The 19,993-nt window shown below is 37.4% G+C and overlaps 1 long non-coding RNA gene across 1 annotated transcript in view; it reads left to right on the top strand.

The window, feature by feature from the left end:
• The window catches only part of LOC128647688 (uncharacterized), a 60,163-nt gene extending 47,954 nt beyond the window's left edge, over positions 1-12,209 (top strand). The window contains exons 2-5 of the long non-coding RNA XR_008400383.1: positions 9,560-9,738; positions 10,756-10,812; positions 11,583-11,649; positions 12,037-12,209. This is a non-coding gene — a long non-coding RNA (uncharacterized LOC128647688). The remainder of the gene's footprint in view (positions 1-9,559; positions 9,739-10,755; positions 10,813-11,582; positions 11,650-12,036) is intronic.
• The last annotated feature ends 7,784 nt before the right edge of the window (positions 12,210-19,993 follow it).

Here is a 19,993-nt window from a genome sequence, read left to right as displayed (position 1 = left end):
GACCTAGAGTTTCCAAGAAAACACTACAAAAGCCTTACCATCTAGGTGGGGTCTCTCTCCCGAACCTTTCCATATACTATGAGGTGGCTTGCCTCACTCATATCTCCTACTGGGGTTCTGCAAACAATCTCCAGAGCTGGAAAAGAGTAGAACAACATTCTCTCCCGATAGGTATTACCCTAGGGGACCTACCTTGGATCCCGGACTATCAAGTTAATAGTTTAAATATCCAAAACTTTATCCTTAGGCAAAACCTGGCCATTTGGAAATCCATCAGACATTATACTGAGATAGCTCCCCACCCGTCCCCAATTCACTCTATTACTGGCCTACTACGCGGTCTACCGAATTCGCATGTGGCACAGTGGAGGAAATGGGATATTTCCCAGGTGTCCGACCTATATCACCAAAACACATTACAACTAGCTGATCCATTACCAGATGAGAGTGATCTCCTACCCCCGTGGTTTCAGTTTGAACATCTCAGACTACACAAGTTCCTTAGTAGCTGGGGTTTTCCAAATGTGAATCTTAGACAGCGATCTGTCTGGGAGGGGAGGTGACAGTCAGGACTGACTCAGATCAGACCCCTCTCTGTTCACTATACCTTAATTATGAAGGATGTGGTGGTTGGAGATGTCTGGCAGTTGAAGGCCTGGGCACAAGACCTAAAATGTACTATCCTAGGCAAGACTTGGTTTCATGCCTTTACACTCACTAAGAACACACTACACTGTGCTAACTCAGTAGAGCTTTACATTAAGATCTTACTTAGATGGCACACCATCCCCTGAGACTGGCACAGATGTCCTCGACTCAGTCACCTTTGTGCTGGAGGAACTGTGGACAGGTAGGAAATGACTTACACACCTGGTGGACATGTCCAAGACTGGAGAAAGTGTGGGAGGAGGTGTACCAGATGTGCAGATCAGCTGGAATTGTTCTCCCAAAGGAACCTAAAGTAGCTCTTCTTCATATCTTTCCAGTGAAAATGCCCAAACCCTCAAAACAATTGGCCATTTTTATATTCGCAGCAGTCAAAATTTTGATTGCCAGATGTTGGAGACAACCTGAACTCCCCCCCCCCCATTACTAGTATTAAGTCAACCCTAGAGACATTTGCTGCTATGGAACGTGGCTTCTTCTGTCATTTAAACAAAATAGACACCTACTGGAAGATCTGGGACCTATGGTTCCACAGACAAGAGCTCGCAGTAAGTAACTAAGAGTCCCATACAACCCTGATCCAGGGAAATCACCCCCAGCCTGATATTGGTATCCTATGGATGCCTGGTGGAGGTCCTACCCTCCCCCCCTCTTCTCCCTTCTCCTTCTTTTCATCACATCCCTCTATTTTTCTCTCTTTTTCCTCACTCACCTCCTCTTCATCTGCCTGATGGTAATGAGGATACTGGAACTACTACAGATGGTCATGGTGTGACCCTTCTTGATTCTCTCGTGCCTACATACCCAACCCTTCCAGAGCAAATATCTTCCACCTTTATAGAGGTCCATTGCACGTCCAGATAAATATAAACTTGTCTATTATCACACAAATCCTTAGTTAATGACACACAACAGAGATTAAGCCCACGGTAGTTAACAAAGCCATAAAATGAGGTAACCAAAGCTCACACCTGTCAGGAAGGTTTTTACTGTCTTGGTGTTAGAGTGATTATAATGACGGTTTTTGTTCATCGTGTTGTTGTTCTTGTTCCTTGTATGCTTTGTCCGTGCCATACCATGCACATGTGAACGAAGTGTTTAACGTCCCTCCCTGTAACCAAAGGGGACCAATGTGTCTTTATGCATGTTGTTCAACAATGTTACCTAAATAAAATATATTTGGAAAATAAAAACCACAAACTGAAAAAAAAAACAAAAAAAAAAACAGAATACCTCCTCTGTTATAAATATGGATGGGCGAATGATTTGCAACATTCGAAAATGAAAGAAATTTTAACACATTTGTTTGTTTAAAATTTTGAATGTTTGTACAACATTCTAACATTCGTTCAATGCAATAATATTTCTAATGCTTTATTTAAATGTAATACTCTATTCAAATTTTTCTAATAATTAGATTCAAATTATGCAATATTTGAATTAGAATTTTTTTATGTTTATATTTGTAATAGTATTTCTAATGCTCTCTTTAAATGTAATATTCGAATTATGCAATATTCAAAAAGGAAACATTCAAATTGATATATTTGTATCTATTTTGTATCAATTTACAAAATCCCTACCACATGAACTACTGAACTTCTGAATAGCATTTTTAAATCAAATGTTACATTCAAAATTTTGAATGTGTATATTTTATCTAATTGTGAACATTTGAAAACCGAAAATAACCCTTCGATTACCGATTTTAATGGATTTTCATTCTTATTAACATTCGATTATCCAAAACAAATGTTCACAGGACTATTCGTTCTACCAAACAAATTGCTCTTTCAGCACATTTGCCCATCCCTAGTTATAAAGCCCCTTGCTTTCCCCTCTAACTGTGGCCCAACTACTTCCTCCTTTACAACAAGTTCATCTTCAGTCCTAGGGGCATATTTATCAAGCTCCGCATGGAGCTTGATGCCGCATGTCTAAAGACTGCTGCTCCATAACCTGTCCGCCTGCTCTGAGGCGGCGGACAGACATCACCAGAAATCAGCCCGATTGAATACGATCAGGTTGATTGACGCCCCCTGCTAGCGGCCGATTGGCTGTGAATCTGCAGGGGGCGACATTGCACCAGCAGTTCACAAGAACTGCTGGTGCAATGATAAATGCCGAAAATGTATGCTGTCGGCATTTATCCATGCGCAACGGACATGATCCACAATATCGGATCATGTGTGCTCGCACAATGATAATTCGGCCCCCTAGTCTTATGTAAAACCTGCTCTGTAAAAAACATTTCCCTTTCAAGAGCAAGAGTATGAATATCATACATTAAGCTGTGCACTGGATGATGTACTTTATTCTCATATATATACTGGGATAGTTATGAATCACTGCTTTAACCCTAGCTAAGCTTATAAGCTGTGTGAACAGCGATGCTTTGGCGTAAAGGGGTCACAATCTAAAGTTAGAGGGTAGCAGATTCAGGGGAAATTTAAGGAAGCATTTTTTTACAGAAAGGGTGGTGGATTCATGGAATAAACTTCCATTTGAGGTGGTAAACACAAAGACTCTAAAGGAATATAAAAATGCCTGGGACATGCATAAGGCTATCCTAAGGAAAAAGTAACATGTAATATGGGTAGACTTGATGGGCCTTTTTGGTTCTTATCTACCGTCAAATTCTATGTTTCTATGTAAAGGGAATCTGCTGAAAAGCAGACATGAAGTAAAAAGGTGTGTCATTGTGAACCTATTTTGCATATCTTACCCATAATTCCTTGCTGCATTGGAAACAGTGTATTCCAGAGGTTTTCTGTAGATTTGTTAATGAACTACACAATGAGTTATTTTTTTTATTTTTATTCTCTCTCTCTCTCTCTCTCTCTCTCTTTCTCTCTCTCTCTCTCTCTTTATATATATATATATATATATATATATATATATATATATATATATATATATATATATATATATGTAATTCCATTCAGTTATTCTTTCTCTCAATCTAAATGTTAGGTTAAACAATAAATTACAACTGCTCCCTGTTTATAATTAAGAAATATTTACACCACACTGATATACTGATGTTGAAGATAAATCCTTATTGAGTCAACAATATTAACTCTCACACAAACCTTTATACCAGCAGCTAATGCCCCTCCCTTTGCACAGGTGTAAACACAGAAGCAATTACCAAGCAAGTTTACTAATTGAAATGTATTGTATTCCTCCATGATCATAAACTTAGAACTGCGGAATAAGGAAGAACCTTTTCTTCTATGTGAAGAACATAGGAATGTAAAGTATGTGGTGGTGCTAGGAAATGGCTTCATACGAGTTTGAGGAGATTTATCGTCTGTTCTTTTTTATTTTGATTTTTCTGTATGACTTTATATCCATTCTGAGAATGTTTGAAAGAAATGATGTGTCGTAAGATCACTTTCACTGAAGTGTATTCAGAACTTCGTAGCCTAATTTTTCTATGGACTAGATTCAATAAAACCCATTTGCAATTTAAGCTCCAATATAATCAAAGGTGCTGCATCTATCTTGTAGGCCCTCAATTTTCAGCGCATTGAACAAATTCCACTGTGAAGGATACCAGCATTACAAAAACTAAAATAAAATAAATAACTCCCTCTATAGAACAAACCACTTAAAGTAATGCACAAAAGAAAACTTAAAATAGATAAAGAGAAAAAAATGAAAAATATAAATGAGACAGCCTTATTAGCTTTATAATAGTGAGACTGCAAGACTGAGATACTTCACAGAGACAAAAGGGATGTTATGAATTCTACAACCTGGGCCAAGGTGTAGCTGAAAACTCCCAATCATGCCTCTAGAGGCCCCAGAACACACATTGCAGGCCCTCTGGGACACTTTTTGTCTTTTGTTCTATTCTATGACACCTTTACTTATAATAACAGCAATGCAAGTGTCACATTCATTAACATTAAATAACAGAAAGTAATGAACTAGCAGCCTCCCAGCAAGCTGTGCTCTTGGTATTACTGGCCTTGTTATAATGTAAGTGCACTTACTGTAAGTGCAATCTGTATTGGTTAAGTTTTTTTCTGCAGGTGTTTCAGTTCAGTTACATTATAAGCGGCAAGTTATACCAATAGGACAGCTTGCTGGGAGGCCCAGCTTGTGAGACCTGCATGGAAAGTGCTTTACACTTGTGAGTGTGTTTTACGTTTGTTTTAGACGTGTGTGCGCTCGAAAAATTTGTTTTGGTTCGTTTAGATTCGTTGTTTTTTTTCGGTTCGATATGGTCAATTAATTCGGTATGCTTACTTTATTAGTTTCGGTTCCGTTCGTAATTTAGTTAATTCGTTCGTTCGGATTCATTCAAAACCGCAATTCAAATTTCGGACCAATTTGTAATTTCAGACCGATTCGTAATTTCGGGCCGAATAGTAATTTATGACCGTTTTTTCCCATTCAATTATTATTTCGTAAACGATTCGGTTCGATTATTTCGAAAACATTCAATTTCTTTTTTCAAATCGATTAGATATTATTTAATCATATCAATATTATTCATAAATGAAATGTATTGTATTGTATTCCACTTTTAAATGACTCTAATATATTAATAATAAATACATTTAATATGTCATTTAAACACTTATCATTATATTTATAATTATTTAGACTATGCAGTGTGCAGTCAGGCAGCCTGGTTGACAATTATGCTTGCATCACTCCTGCACACTATAGCCACACCCATGTAACTAATATCTGATTCTTTATAATTTTTGTGAGTAGAAGAGAGCAGTTTGATATTGGAGAATGTCTGTTGGGAGTGTTCATGGAGGTGATAGGGACAGTAGAGATAGGGACAGTGTAGTTAGTATTAGGGAGAGTAGAGGTAGTGATATTAGAGAGAGTGGACATAGGGATAGGGACAGTGGAGCTAGGGAGAGTAGTAATAATAATAATAGGGATAGTGATAGAGGTAGGGATAGGCATAGGATTTCGTCATAGGCACCCTGTACATAGAGATAGGGAGAGGGACCTTGGTACTAGGGAGAGGTTAGGTAGGGACAAGGAGAGGCATGGTGGAGTAAAAAAGCACACCAGTGCCAAAAAAACAATTTAAGAGGAGGAGGCCACTTACAACCTCTGAGGAGTCGGACTCTAGTGCTGCTGAACAGCAGCGTGCCACTTCACCAAGGCATAGAGGGCCAATGTTTACGCCAGAGGAAAATTTGTCCCTTGTGTCTGCTGTGCTGAAAGTCCGGCACATCTTGTTTTCCTCCAGTGTTTCGTCCTCGGCAAAGCAAGCAGCATAGAACACTGTTCGTGATGCTGTCTTTGCAGTTGGAGCAGTGGACTGGACAGCCGCCTGTGTCAAGCACTGGTAAGTTTCAAAAACAATTTTCTTTTATAGTAAAAAACTAACTCTAGTGTGTGTTAGCCTGTGTGTACATACTACACAGGCCAAAATGTGTAAACTAAAGAAATAAATTCAATTAATATTATTATTCATTGTCATGGCATCTTTATTTGAAAAAGCAGGAATGTAAGTCAAGCTTAAAGGGATAGTAAACTCTGAAAATTTATTTCATGATTCTGCTAGAGCATTTATTTTTTAATCAACTTTCTAAATTACTCCTATTATTATTAATTTGTCTTTTTTCTCTTGTTATCTTTATTTGAAATTGTAGGTTGATAAGGTAAGGACAGGACAGAGCCTGCCCATTTTTTTGTTTTAGTACCCTGGCGAGCTTTTGAGATTGGTGGCAACATTTAACAAACCAATAAGCAAGTGCAACCCAGGTTCTGAACCCAAAAAATGCTCATTCCTGCTTTCAAATAAAGATTCCATGTGAATGAAGAAATAATGACTTACTATTAAATAATATAATTGTTTACATTTTCATCTCTATCTTGAAATAAAATGTTTGTGTTTACTGTTTATTATCCATTTAAGGCCTTTTTTATAATATTTACAGAATTAAAGATGGAAACTTTGCCCAACCAAGACCAAATATATTCATTTTTTGGATTATATATACAGGGAGTGCAGAATTATTAGGCAAGTTGTATTTTTGAGGATTAATTTTATTATTGAACAACAACCATGTTCTCAATGAACCCAAAAAACTCATTAATATCAAAGCTGAATAGTTTTGGAAGTAGTTTTTAGTTTGTTTTTAGTTATAGCTATTTTAGGGGGATATCTGTGTGTGCAGGTGACTATTACTGTGCATAATTATTAGGCAACTTAACAAAAAACTAATATATACCCATTTCAATTATTTATTTTTACCAGTGAAACCAATATAACATCTCAACATTCACAAATATACATTTCTGACATTCAAAAACAAAACAAAAACAAATCAGTGACCAATATAGCCACCTTTCTTTGCAAGGACACTCAAAAGCCTGCCATCCATGGATTCTGTTAGTGTTTTGATCTGTTCACCATCAACATTGCGTGCAGCAGCAACCACAGCCTCCCAGACACTGTTCAGAGAGGTGTACTGTTTTCCCTCCTTGTAAATCTCACATTTGATGATGGACCACAGGTTCTCAATGGGGTTCAGATCAGGTGAACAAGGAGGCCATGTCATTAGATTTTCTTCTTTTATACCCTTTCTTGCCAGCCACGCTGTGGAGTAATTGGACGCGTGTGATGGAGCATTGTCCTGCATGAAAATCATGTTTTTCTTGAAGGATGCAGACTTCTTCCTGTACCACTGCTTGAAGAAGGTGTCTTCCAGAAACTGGCAGTAGGACTGGGAGTTGAGCTTGACTCCATCCTCAACCTGAAAAGGCCCCACAAGCTCATCTTTGATGATACCAGCCCAAACCAGTACTCCACCTCCACCTTGCTGGCGTCTGAGTCGGACTGGAGCTCTCTGCCCTTTACCAATCCAGCCACGGGCCCATCCATCTGGCCCATCAAGACTCACTCTCATTTCATCAGTCCATAAAACCTTAGAAAAATCAGTCTTGAGATATTTCTTGGCCCAGTCTTGACGTTTCAGCTTGTGTGTCTTGTTCAGTGGTGGTCGTCTTTCAGCCTTTCTTACCTTGGCCATGTCTCTGAGTATTGCACACCTTGTGCTTTTGGGCACTCCAGTGATGTTGCAGCTCTGAAATATGGCCAAACTGGTGGCAAGTGGCATCTTGGCAGCTGCACGCTTGACTTTTCTCAGTTCATGGGCAGTTATTTTGCGCCTTCTTGCGACCCTGTTGACTATTTTGAATGAAACGCTTGATTGTTCGATGATCACGCTTCAGAAGCTTTGCAATTTTAAGAGTGCTGCATCCCTCTGCAAGATATCTCACTATTTTTGACTTTTCTGAGCCTGTCAAGTCCTTCTTTTGACCCATTTTGCCAAAGGAAAGGAAGTTTCCTAATAATTATGCACACCTGATATAGGGTGTTGATGTCATTAGACCACACCCCTTCTCATTACAGAGATGCACATCACCTAATATGCTTAATTGGTAGTAGGCTTTCGAGCCTATAGAGCTTGGAGTAAGACAACATGCATAAAGAGGATGATGTGGTCAAAATACTCATTTGCCTAATAATTCTGCACTCCCTGTATATTGTCTTCTCATGATTTATAAATAAAGGGATAAACTTTAATCAACTTTATGGGGCACAAAGTCAGATTCAAACGTAAAGGGACACTGAACCCAAATTATTTCTTTCATGATTCCGATAGAGCATCAATGTTTTTTTTATCAACTTTCTAATTTACTCCTATTATCAAATTTTCTGTGTTCTCTTGGGGTCAATGTATTAATGTGCGAGGGGACATGATACGATGTAGCGTATCATGTCCGCCGCACATCGATAAATGCCGACAGCTGCTTCATAACTTTTCCGGCGAGCCTCAGGGGCATGAAGCCCCGTATGGAGTTTGATAAATTATCCCCTTGGTAACTATCTTGTGAGCTGCTGGTGCAATGCTGAATACGGCGAGCGTATTGCTCACCGTATTCAGCAAGGTTTGTCGGACCTGATCCGCACTGTCGGATCAGGTCCGCCAAACCTTGATAAATATGCCCCTATATGTATACCCTGTGAGCTTCTGCACATGCTCAGGAAGTTATTACATAAAAAGACTGTAAATTTATATAAATGAAGTAAATTATTAAATGTATATACTTAAAAGGACATGAACCAATATGTTTCTTCCACGATTCATATAGATAATTCAATTTTAATTAAATAACTTTCAAAATAACTTATATTATTTCATTATCTTCCTTCTCTTGTTATCATTTGTTGAAATGTTTTTCTAGGCAAGCTTTGGAGCAGCAGAGAAGCTATTTTCTCACTGTTGATTGGTGGCTGCATATACATATATTTCAATTTTGATTGGCACCCAGGTGTTTTGTTAGAAACCATTTGTGCATTGCTGCTCCTAAATGATACCAAGAGAATGAAATAAATTATAAAATAGAAGTAAATTCGAAATTTTTTGAAAATGATATCCTGTTTCTGAATCATGAAAAATATTTGGTTTTCTTTTCATGTCCCTTTACATTTCCAATTATCTGATCTATCTGATTCAGAATCATAAAACTTTATTTTGACTTTATAGTCCATTTCAATGTATACCAGTTAAGCAAACACTGTACTAACTTTTAAAAAAAACATATTTATTTGTTACATACCTACATTTTACATGCATATAAAACAACAATTATAACCTGTGAATTTATATATATATATATTTCTATTAATCTATCCATCTCTATAATATAACTTTTGAAAACTCTAAAAATCTGGGGTAAAGGTCAGGCACTGTCAGTCATTTCCAATAGCTCTGCTGGTATTCTTTTGATGTATCAGATGCAAAATGTAAGAAATCCTTATTTTCAATAAAGTCATTATAGTTTTTTAAAAATTTTTTTTTATTATTTTCTAACCAAAAATAAGTTTTTATTTGATTTATAGGTATTATGATTGCAGGGCGATGGTCAAAAGGAAATTGTCAATGATGCGCTCCACATCAAAGAGTGTGCGTTTCAACAGTTGGGAGAAGGAGTCGCGGGACAAACTTCTTCAAGAGTCTGTTTTCACTGGTGTCCGTAGCTCAAGTAGGAGAGACGAATCTGTCAGGCAAAAGAGAGCTGGTGAGTAAAATTAAATATACGATTACTTTGATTACTTTGCATGGGTGTGGAAAAAATAAATAAATAAAAGGGAATAAAGTGGAAGACAAGAGAATCGATTTATCCTTTAGGTATTACAATTTACTATTCTAGATTTTTTTTTTTTAAACAAATAAAGAAAGACCCATATCTGTAAAGCAAAAATCATGTATGACGGGAGTTGCATTCTAGGCAGCATACATAGTTACATACACATATGTCATAACTCAACTTCCATCATCCACATACCATCATCTTGTGCATGTGAATTGTGTATGTGAAAGATGGAACATTAATGCATCTGGCATAGTTGTATATGACAGAATCAAAATCACACTTTATATAAGGCTGGTGAGGTAGCTCAATTGGCAACATGCCCTGACTACAAAAGCCTGTTCAAAGATACAAAAAATCCCAGCAGGGCCAACTCAGTCCTTAATCCTTCTGATGTCGCTCAAATGAGTACCATTACATTTATTAATAATAACAACTATAACTATTCACCTGCCGATTTGGTTAATTTTGAGAGCGAGCGCTGAAAATGCGCTTCACGAGTTTGAGTCCCACTGTGAGAAAGGCGCTATATAAATACTAGTTATTATATATATATATATATCACCCTTCTACCTCACCATGGCCCTTCTTTTGTGTTCCCCTCACTCCCCTATGCCCCTTCATTTGTTGTTCCCCTATATCCTTTTTCCTCATGTCACCTTTCTTCTCTTTCCCTCCCAAGGCCCTTTTTTTTTGTCTTTCCCTACCTCACCAATACCTGAATTTCAGATGCTGTGGCCTTTGCATCCTTTTTTCTGTAAAATATAAAAAATCGACCATCACATTTAAATGCCTATTATGGGCTGTTGACAAGATTTTATATATATATTTCACTACCTGGCCTGTATATGTTTTTTTGAAATTAGGAATCATTCATCACTAATAACTATTGTTCACTAATACACGTGTTAGACTTACCTGTCTCTTATCCTTAATGTTCTCCAGATCACCAAAAATACTCTGCAGGGCGATCAGCCCCAAGCACGTCTCAGCCTAGTTCTGGTAAGTACCTAAATAAGGAATACAAACATAGGTTTTAGAGAAAAAAAAATGGATTGAAGATTAGATTTTTACTCCCAGAGTATTACATTCAAATAGTACCCTGTCCCAGTTCCCTAGCCCTGTTTCCTTTTTCTTGGCAAGTTTCCATGATCAAGTGTTGTGCTTAAAGATATAATGAACCAAAAATTTTTCTTTAATGATTTCATACTAGAATCTGCTAGAACAGCAAATAAAATCTACTCGGTTATTTGACACTCAATTTTTCTTTGTTCTATTATTATCTTTATTTTACAAACCAATAATGTAAGCCTGGTCCCCGGGTATTTTTTTTCTTTCAAAACCATGCATAGCGGCATAGTGCTTGCTTACATTCTTGATTTATAAAATAACAATAAGAAGACAACAAAACAAATGTTATGATAGGACTATCAATTTATAAAGCTGCTTTATATTTCTTGCTCTTTCAAAATATTGAAAGTCAAATATTTGTTTTATTATCCATTGTATCACGATTTTCATATAATGACTTTCATCAGCCTGATAAGGATTCTGCCGGCCATCCACTTGTTGCGACTATCAGCTGACCATTCTCAGCCAAATGTATGGCACACTATTCACCTTTTCATTAAATTATTTTTTTTTTGCTATGCTTTACCATTTAAAAAAAAAAAAAATTTTAGCATTCAAAATAAATATTGATGCCTTCACACAAACTTATTATCTATAATTTAGTATACCTTGGCTTGTGCTGATTTTATTCTATCTTTAAGAGTAACTCGGATCCCACCAGTAGCAGTCTCTGGAAGTAGAGAAGAGAGATGTCCACTACTCCTCCACGTAAGTTATAACAAACTGAAAATATAAACAAACAGGACAGGCAATAATTTTCTGGACATTTTATTTAATAAAACCTTTACTATAGCAAAAAACATCAGCTACAAATTATTTATTACGCAATATTTCTAAAAAAATGTAGTTAATTGAATATAACTTTTAATTAGATTTGACAGAGAAATAAAATATGTCCATCCTGGATATTAAAATATATTTGAGCGAATAATGTATAATAAAAGTTTGTGGATAGTCTGTTGCTGTGTTTTTCTTAGATATTATGAAAGAAAACTTTTAGCGAGAGTCTTTCTATGTCTGTACAACATGTCCACAAATACATTGGTTTGCATACAACAAAATAATAACATTTGATTACTGTTTCATCTATTTCAGAACTACGAGGCATGTCTGCAGGTGGAAGCCATACCAGTCAACTGCATTCACCAGTCATTACTGTAGAGGAAAGTGATGGAGTAAATATTGAACAAACATGATTCTCACCATCATCATCTGTGAGCGTTGTCCAACCACTAATAAAAAAATTTGTGGCTTAACTCGAACTGTAACTATTGTGTGACAATGCTTACAACAGAAACTTTGTGTGTAACGTGTAAATTTATGATTAAGGTGCACTTTTTAATTATAAATGATTGAAAAAAAATTGTATACACTAATACAAATGCTTGAGCAAGCTTGTTTAGGCTAAATCAAGATATAAATAAAAAAATAATAACAAAAATTATAAAGAAAGTCATTACAAAGTGGAAATTGTAATAAAATCAACCATCACACCCTTGGGAAGTAAAATAGCTGTGAAATAGAAAGGACTTTTTGGTGGCCATTCAATGACAAATCATCACATAACATTTCAATGATTATTATGAAATATTTAAGGTTTAAGGTCACATGACGTTACCTTCAAATTACTAATATAAATCAAAATATTGGTATTTTTTGCCCTTAGCTTTTAAGTTTAAATTATTTGGAATTTGTTTAACATTTTTGGATGGATACCCTGCTGTAGTGGGAATAATATATTATGTCTCAAAGAGGGGTAGAAAATATTGAATTTGGGAAGTTACTTGATTGATGACCTCTAGCTAACTACAAAATATCATCAAAATAAGAGATCTTTTGGTTTAGGAGCCATGATGATTTGTCATGTAATGACAACCAGCAAAGCCGGATTAGCCTAACGGGATACCAGGAAATTTCATGGTGGGCGGCAGCAGCTATGGCTAGAAAAGCTACAATTTAAAGTGGTGATTAATGGATGTAATTGGGCTTTACAGTGCATATAACAAGAATATGGGGAAAAAAATTTATTAAAAAATAATATACTATAATTCTGAAACTAAATATTGGGGGGAAGGAGTATCCCAGTAATATCACCTTTGAGAAAAATTGAATGTGTGCATTATACTGAGTGAATGGAAAATAGGGCTGTTCTCCAAATTTTCCAGGGATGATTTTAATTCCCAGTCCAGTACTGACTGGCACACTGCACAAGTGGGTCAGCAGGGGATTATATCAAATTTTTAATCAGAATCAAAGCTGAGAGATGGGTAACCCAGCTTTGGTAGATTTATTTTTAAAAATGTCATCTGCTCCAGGAGCTGGGGGGACAACTGTGAACGATGAGGTGAAAGTGTATTTCCTGTGATTGAAAATACACGTTCACTGTGGACGGTGGTTGGGGGACAGGAAACTAGCTCTTGGGCTACCACAGACAGGACAGGCCACAAAAAAACTATTTTCATCCCAAAATGTCAAGGGATCTGTACTGGGGGGCAGGGGAGATTGAGATAGGTAAAGCTTAACCATGTCGGCAGCATTGCTCTCTTTCATCGGGGGCTCTCTAATGTCTCCAACCAATGTGCCCAGTGTATCAGCCCAAAAAGTAGCTGCTGTGGTGGGACGAGGACAAGCAGCAGTGCTAGGGCTTTTGGTTTTAGGTGACAGAGTATCACTATCAGACTCTGTCATCTCTTCATCTGCCTCTACAGGTGACATTTCTTTTTGTCTATCACGCACCCTCTGTATCAATTTGTCCCTCCATGAGGTCAAGCTATTTGTACGGAGTGCTATCTTTCCCTTTACTCTAGGATCACAAAGTGTGGCTAGCATGTAGTGAGGGCTAATGTCGATGCACTCTTTTATGCGCCGAGTCAGTTGCTCCTTCAATCTCCTTATAAGGGCAGCAACATCATCATGAAGATTACCACCAGGCAATACTTCCCTATTAGTTAGGAAATTATCTAATAGGTTCGAGAGGTAAGTGAAGAGGGGAATGACTTGTGACAGGCTAGCGTCCTCTTGGCTTAAATGTTCTGTCACTGCCCGAAAAGGTGTGAGGACTGCCACTACCTGTTCAATCATGGCCCAGTCATCCCTGCCCAGTGGTCGGTCAATGCCAATGGAATGTTTGTATGCCATTGCATGGATTGCCTTTTGCTGTTCTAATATACGCTCCAGCATATCTAATGTGGAGTTCCATCTAGTACTCACATCTTGTTTGAGCCGGTGCTCTGCAAGGCCAAAATTTCTCTGTTCCTGACTAAGGAGATGGCTATCATTGACACTATGATGGAAGTGGCCAGCTATTTTTTGGCAACACTCAAAATGTGTTGCCAACCTTCCGGTGTCGTGATCAAGGGCAGCCTTAACAACCAGATGCAGTACATGCGCCGAACAATGTATACCCACAAACCCGCCATCCCGTAGCGCCTTTAGCATATTGGCTGCCCCATCAGTGACAACAAAACCCATTTGTGCCTTTGTCCCTGCCTGCTCTCCTAGCCACTGAGCCACCATATTATTCAGTGCATGTAGGATGTTCTGTGAGGTGTGCTGATGATCCATCACCTCAGCATGCAGGAGAAAGGAGCGGTACCCCTTGGCTACTGCATCAGTCATTGAGTCTGAAGTTTTTGAGCCTGAACTTTTGGGTGATATAACTAGTGGTGACACATTTGGCAACCACCAATGTGCCGTCAAACGACAGGAAGGCATGTTGGCCACTAGGAGCACTCCATAGGTCAGTGGTGAAGTGCACTGACTGTCCAGCAGCCTTTCCCAGCTCCTCCTTCAAAACATGAATAATGGATATGCCCAGGTGCCTACCAAACGGAGGCAGGTACTAAATGTGCAAGTGGATATGATATTAAAATTCAATTTAATACATATAAATTAATATATAACAGTATATTACAGATAAGACAGTTGTATAAAAACTCTTAAATTCATGGATCCATGATATAAATGGTGGATAAAACTAATACAGGGATTGAATAAAAATATTAAAAACAATGTATATAAACAAATGGTAAGTACAAACAATACAGATGAGTGAATGTATAATCCTTGGCGAGGGTAGCGATAGTCCTATGTGTCCTTTAGATAAATGAACTGTGATTCTGAGGTGATCCAAAGGAAAAATGCATAAAAAACGAATAGTAATATAACCGTGATTCAAAACATGTGGATACAGATCAAATGTATGTGAAAAAATGAACAAATGATAAAAATAAAAATAGTCAAAAGTCCGTGTATCAAAAAATATATTGTGGAAGAAAAAAATCCAGAAAAAATATATATATTGAAAAAGTATCCAATTTAAAATGAGTGATGAAAAAGTCTGGTGAATGACAAAAAATAAACTTGTGTGAAAAAGTCCTAAAGGTGCTTGGCAAACTTGATAGAAGCAAATATCACAAGAATAGATAGGGTGGGACTGGGGGACAAATTACGATCTCCTCCTAGGACACATAGGACTATCGCTACCCCCGCCAAGGATTATACATTCACTCATCTGTATTGTTTGTTCTTACCATTTGTTTATATACATTGTTTTTAATATTTTTATTCAATCCCTGTATTAGTTTTATCCACCATTTATATCAAGGATCCATGAATTTAAGAGTTTTTATACAACTGTCTTATCTGTAATATACTGTTATATATTAATTTATATGTATTAAATTGAATTTTAATATCATATCCACTTGCACGTTTAGTACCTGCCTCCGTTTGGTAGGTGCCTGGGCATATCCATTATCCATCACTATCCCCTTGGTGTTTGCTAGGTTGCACCCCTCCTAGGCTATAGGTACAAGTAGGCGCTTAGCCCACTCTTCTTCCATAATATCCTCCTTCAAAACAACAACGCATGACCGGTAAAGTGAGGGAATTACAGATCTACTAAATGTGGTACGAGCAGGAACTTTATAATGGGGTGCAACTGCCTCCATAAGTTGTTTAAAGGGGTCCCCTTCCACCATATTAAAAGGAGCCCCTCCAACCGCTATGAGCTGGGCAATGAGGCGTGTAATTTTTTGCACCTGTTGTCTTGACATCCGACTGGAATGAAATACACCAAATTGCTCCATTGTGGACTGGGTGGATTTCATGTGATGTTGGCTGACACTGATTACAGCTGCACCAGAAGAGGCATGATCACCCTGCCCCTTGTGATTCCTACTGGTGGTGTTATGATCTCCTTTCTCTTTAAATCCTTCTGACACCTCCCTTTCCACAACCCTTAAAAGGACCATCTGATCCCTATTTGCTTGCTTGATTATTTTAGTGTAACAGGGAAAGTTAGTTGTTAGGACTCTCCACTGTTATCCTGTTATCCAGCCTTTAGTGATTAAATAAGTCACTTCAACTGTCTCAACATTTATCCTCATTGAGACTTTGTTTCAATTAACATTGCTTCGCATATTCTAAGGACTTTAACATATCAAGAAGATCTGTATTCTGAACTCTCACCTCTCAGCTTACAAACTGCTCTCCGCTCCTGAATAGCAACTCTGTGACGTCATTCAAGCCGACACCAGCTCAGCATATGCAGACAGCGTTCAGACGCCAACCTGTTTACACAAGCTACTGCATCTACAGCCTTTAACCCTGCTTCCTACACAGCTTCAAGGAATACTAACAGCAAACAGTTGGTTTCAACGGAGAAACTTAAAGGATTTATCACCTCTCTAAAACTAAGAACCGGAGGAGTTATCTACAAACCGCAAGTATCAAAAGCCTTGATTAATACTCTATTGCATGTTTGCTTAACTCCACATAAAGACTTTGCTTATACAAATACCGGAACAACTCTGTTCGCATAATCAGACTTCATCTCTGCTTAAATTTGAGATTTATTAACTTTGCATACTAACTACAATTTAACCACTTACTGCCTTCTCTGCAGCACCATTTAAAGCTTGTATTTATTTAAGAAGAGCTATTTTACAACTACAGTGAAAGTTAACTGTGAGTTGTGCTTTTATTATTTTGCCTGTTAATTTGGATTAAATACGCTATTTAATCCCTTTCCTTGCTCTTCTGACAATAAGAGTTTTGGATTATTTAAATAGCTACAAATACAACATTTAGTTCATATCATTGTCTGAACTTTATTCATAAATTGCAAAAGACCTGACAGAAAACATAACAGAATAATCAAGCCTGTAAAATAGTCTCAACTGTAACTAAATATGGATCCAGTTGAGATGAGTAATCAAATAACCTCTCTAAATCAAAAGGTTGACTTATTAGCTCAGGGAATGACTGCACTGCAAAATGAGAACAACACTCTCAGGAGGATTATTAATGACTTTCTCACTCAAAAGACAACAGAGTTTCCTGAACCACAAGTTAACCCCCCAGCCACTTTCTCTGGTGACCGCTCTAAATTCAGAGAATTTAAAAATGCTTGTATGCTAATGTTTTCTTTGAAGCCACGTACATACCGAAATGATAAAGTTAAGGTATGTACCGCTATCTCATTTCTATCTGGAGAGCCTAGAGCTTGGGCGGATAGATTTTTTGAATCTGACGATCCTATGTTAAACTCCCTGGATACTTTTTTCCAAAACATGGCAGTATTGTATGAAGACATACACAAACAACAGACAGCCGAGAACACTTTACGCTCCCTAAAACAAGGTAAACGGGCTGTAGAAGATTACATTGCTGAATTTCAACTTTGGGCAACGGATTCTGAATGGAATTCAGTCAGTCTAAAAAATCAGTTCCGTTTGGGACTCTCTGAGCATCTAAAGGATGATCTCTCAAAGGTGGATTTCCCTGATACTTTAGAAGGTTTATTTAAATTATGCATAACAATGGATCGCCGTTACAGAGAGAGAAAACAAGAGAGAGTACATAGTGATTCAAGTTTGAGAAAACATTATCCCTCAACCCCTGAAAGGTCTACCAGTTCATCTGTTCCTATGGAGATAGGAGTTATTAGGGGACCTCTGACCAGTGAAGAAAAACTGAGAAGACGTATAGGAAGATTATGCATGTACTGTGCAAATAAAGACCACGATGTATCAACCTGTCCTCAACTTAATCGTCCAAAGAAGGGTAAGATATTACTTATGACTATTAAACCTCCCATCAAAGAGTATACTCATCTCTCATTAAATTTGTCGTTACAGTGGGATCAACATCAGTTCCAGGAAGTGGCCATAATTGATTCCGGGGCTTATGGAACATTTATTGATCAAGAATTGGTGTCACTTAATAAAATTCCTTGTGTGCAAAAAACCACTCCGTTGTTTGTGCGTGTTGTTGATGGGTCACATTTCCTCAAAGGTCCAATTACACACCAGACCATACCCTTACTCACTATCACCAACACTGGACACAAGGAATACATTACATATGACATCATCCCTAGTTCAGTTCACCCAGTTATACTCGGGTATCCCTGGCTTAAAAAACATAATCCCACCATAAACTGGTCTACCAATCAGATCATTTTTAATTCTAAATTCTGTACTGATACTTGTCACCCATATATAACCATTAATCATTTAGACCTCCTTCTTCCAAATGAGTATAAGGATTTCTCAGACGTTTTTAACCTCAAAAAAGCTGAAGTATTACCTCCACACAGAGAGTTTGATTGTCCGATTGACACGAAACCCGGGGCGGTATTACCTACAAACCGTATTTTTCCACTTTCACAAAAGGAATTACAACACCTTCGAGAATACCTCGATGAAAATTTACGCAAAGGTTTTATATCACCCTCATCATCTCCAACAGCTTCAGCCATATTTTTTGTAACAAATAAGGACGGGACTTTACGTCCTATTATTGATTATCGAGCATTAAATGCAGTCACTATCAAAAATCGTTACCCATTACCACTGATACCAGAATTACTTGAAAGATTGAATGGTGCCAATATCTTTACCAAACTCGACCTTAAGGGTGCTTATAATCTCATCCGCATAAAATCAGGTCATGAATGGAAAACTGCTTTCAAGACAAGGTATGGCTTATACCAATATAATGTTATGCCATTTGGTTTAACTAACGCACCCGCAACGTTTCAATATTTCATTAACGAAATATTCAAAGACCTCATGGACGTCTGTGTGGTAGTGTATCTCGATGATATTCTCATCTATTCACGGGATATCAAGGAACATGTGAGGCATGTTCGATGGGTCCTTTCAACCTTACGTGAACATCACCTATATGCAAAAATGGAAAAATGTGAATTCCATAAACACACCATAAAATTTCTTGGCTATATAATCACACCATCTGGGATATCAATGGATCCGGAAAAAGTCAATGCAATCCTTCATTGGCCAACTCCTCATACTACTAAATCTCTACAGAGATTTTTAGGATTCTCTAACTTTTATAGGAAATTTATATCAGATTACTCAGCTATAGTACAACCTCTAACTAGACTAACAGGTAAACAAAAGTTCAAATGGGATGAAGACGCAGAAAATGCTCTTCAACTCCTAAAGGAGAAGTTCATCAATGCTCCTATTTTAAGATTACCTGACCCTACTCGGTCTTTTACATTGGAGGTGGATGCTTCTAATGTAGCAATAGGGGCTATACTATCTCAACAAGATGAAGAATCAAAAGAGTTACATCCTGTGGCATTCCATTCCAGGCTATTAAATTCAGCTGAAAAGAATTACTCAATAGGCGATAAGGAGCTATTGGCAATTAAATCATCATTGGAGCATTGGCGTCATCTTTTAGAAGGCACCTCAACTCCATTTACAATTTACACAGACCATCGTAATCTTCAATATCTAAAAAGAAATAAGACATTATCATCTCGTCAAGTACGATGGGCTCTCTTTTTGGACCGTTTTAATTTTCTCTTACAATACAGACCCGGAAAAAACAATACAAAAGCAGATGCTCTCTCCAGATCTCTTCAAGCTCCAACAGAAGAAGAAGAGAAACTTAGTATTATTCCTCCACATAAGGAATAAATAAAACTTATGATCTAATAAAACGATACTTTTGGTGGCCTAGATTAAAAGAAGATCTTCTATTATACATATCTCATTGTCGGATTTGTTCC

This window comes from Bombina bombina, chromosome 1 (genome assembly GCF_027579735.1).
Source record: "Bombina bombina isolate aBomBom1 chromosome 1, aBomBom1.pri, whole genome shotgun sequence".
Lineage (NCBI taxonomy): Eukaryota > Metazoa > Chordata > Amphibia > Anura > Bombinatoridae > Bombina > Bombina bombina.
Note: the sequence above shows the minus strand (reverse complement) of the source record. Positions and strands in the feature narration are given on the sequence as shown.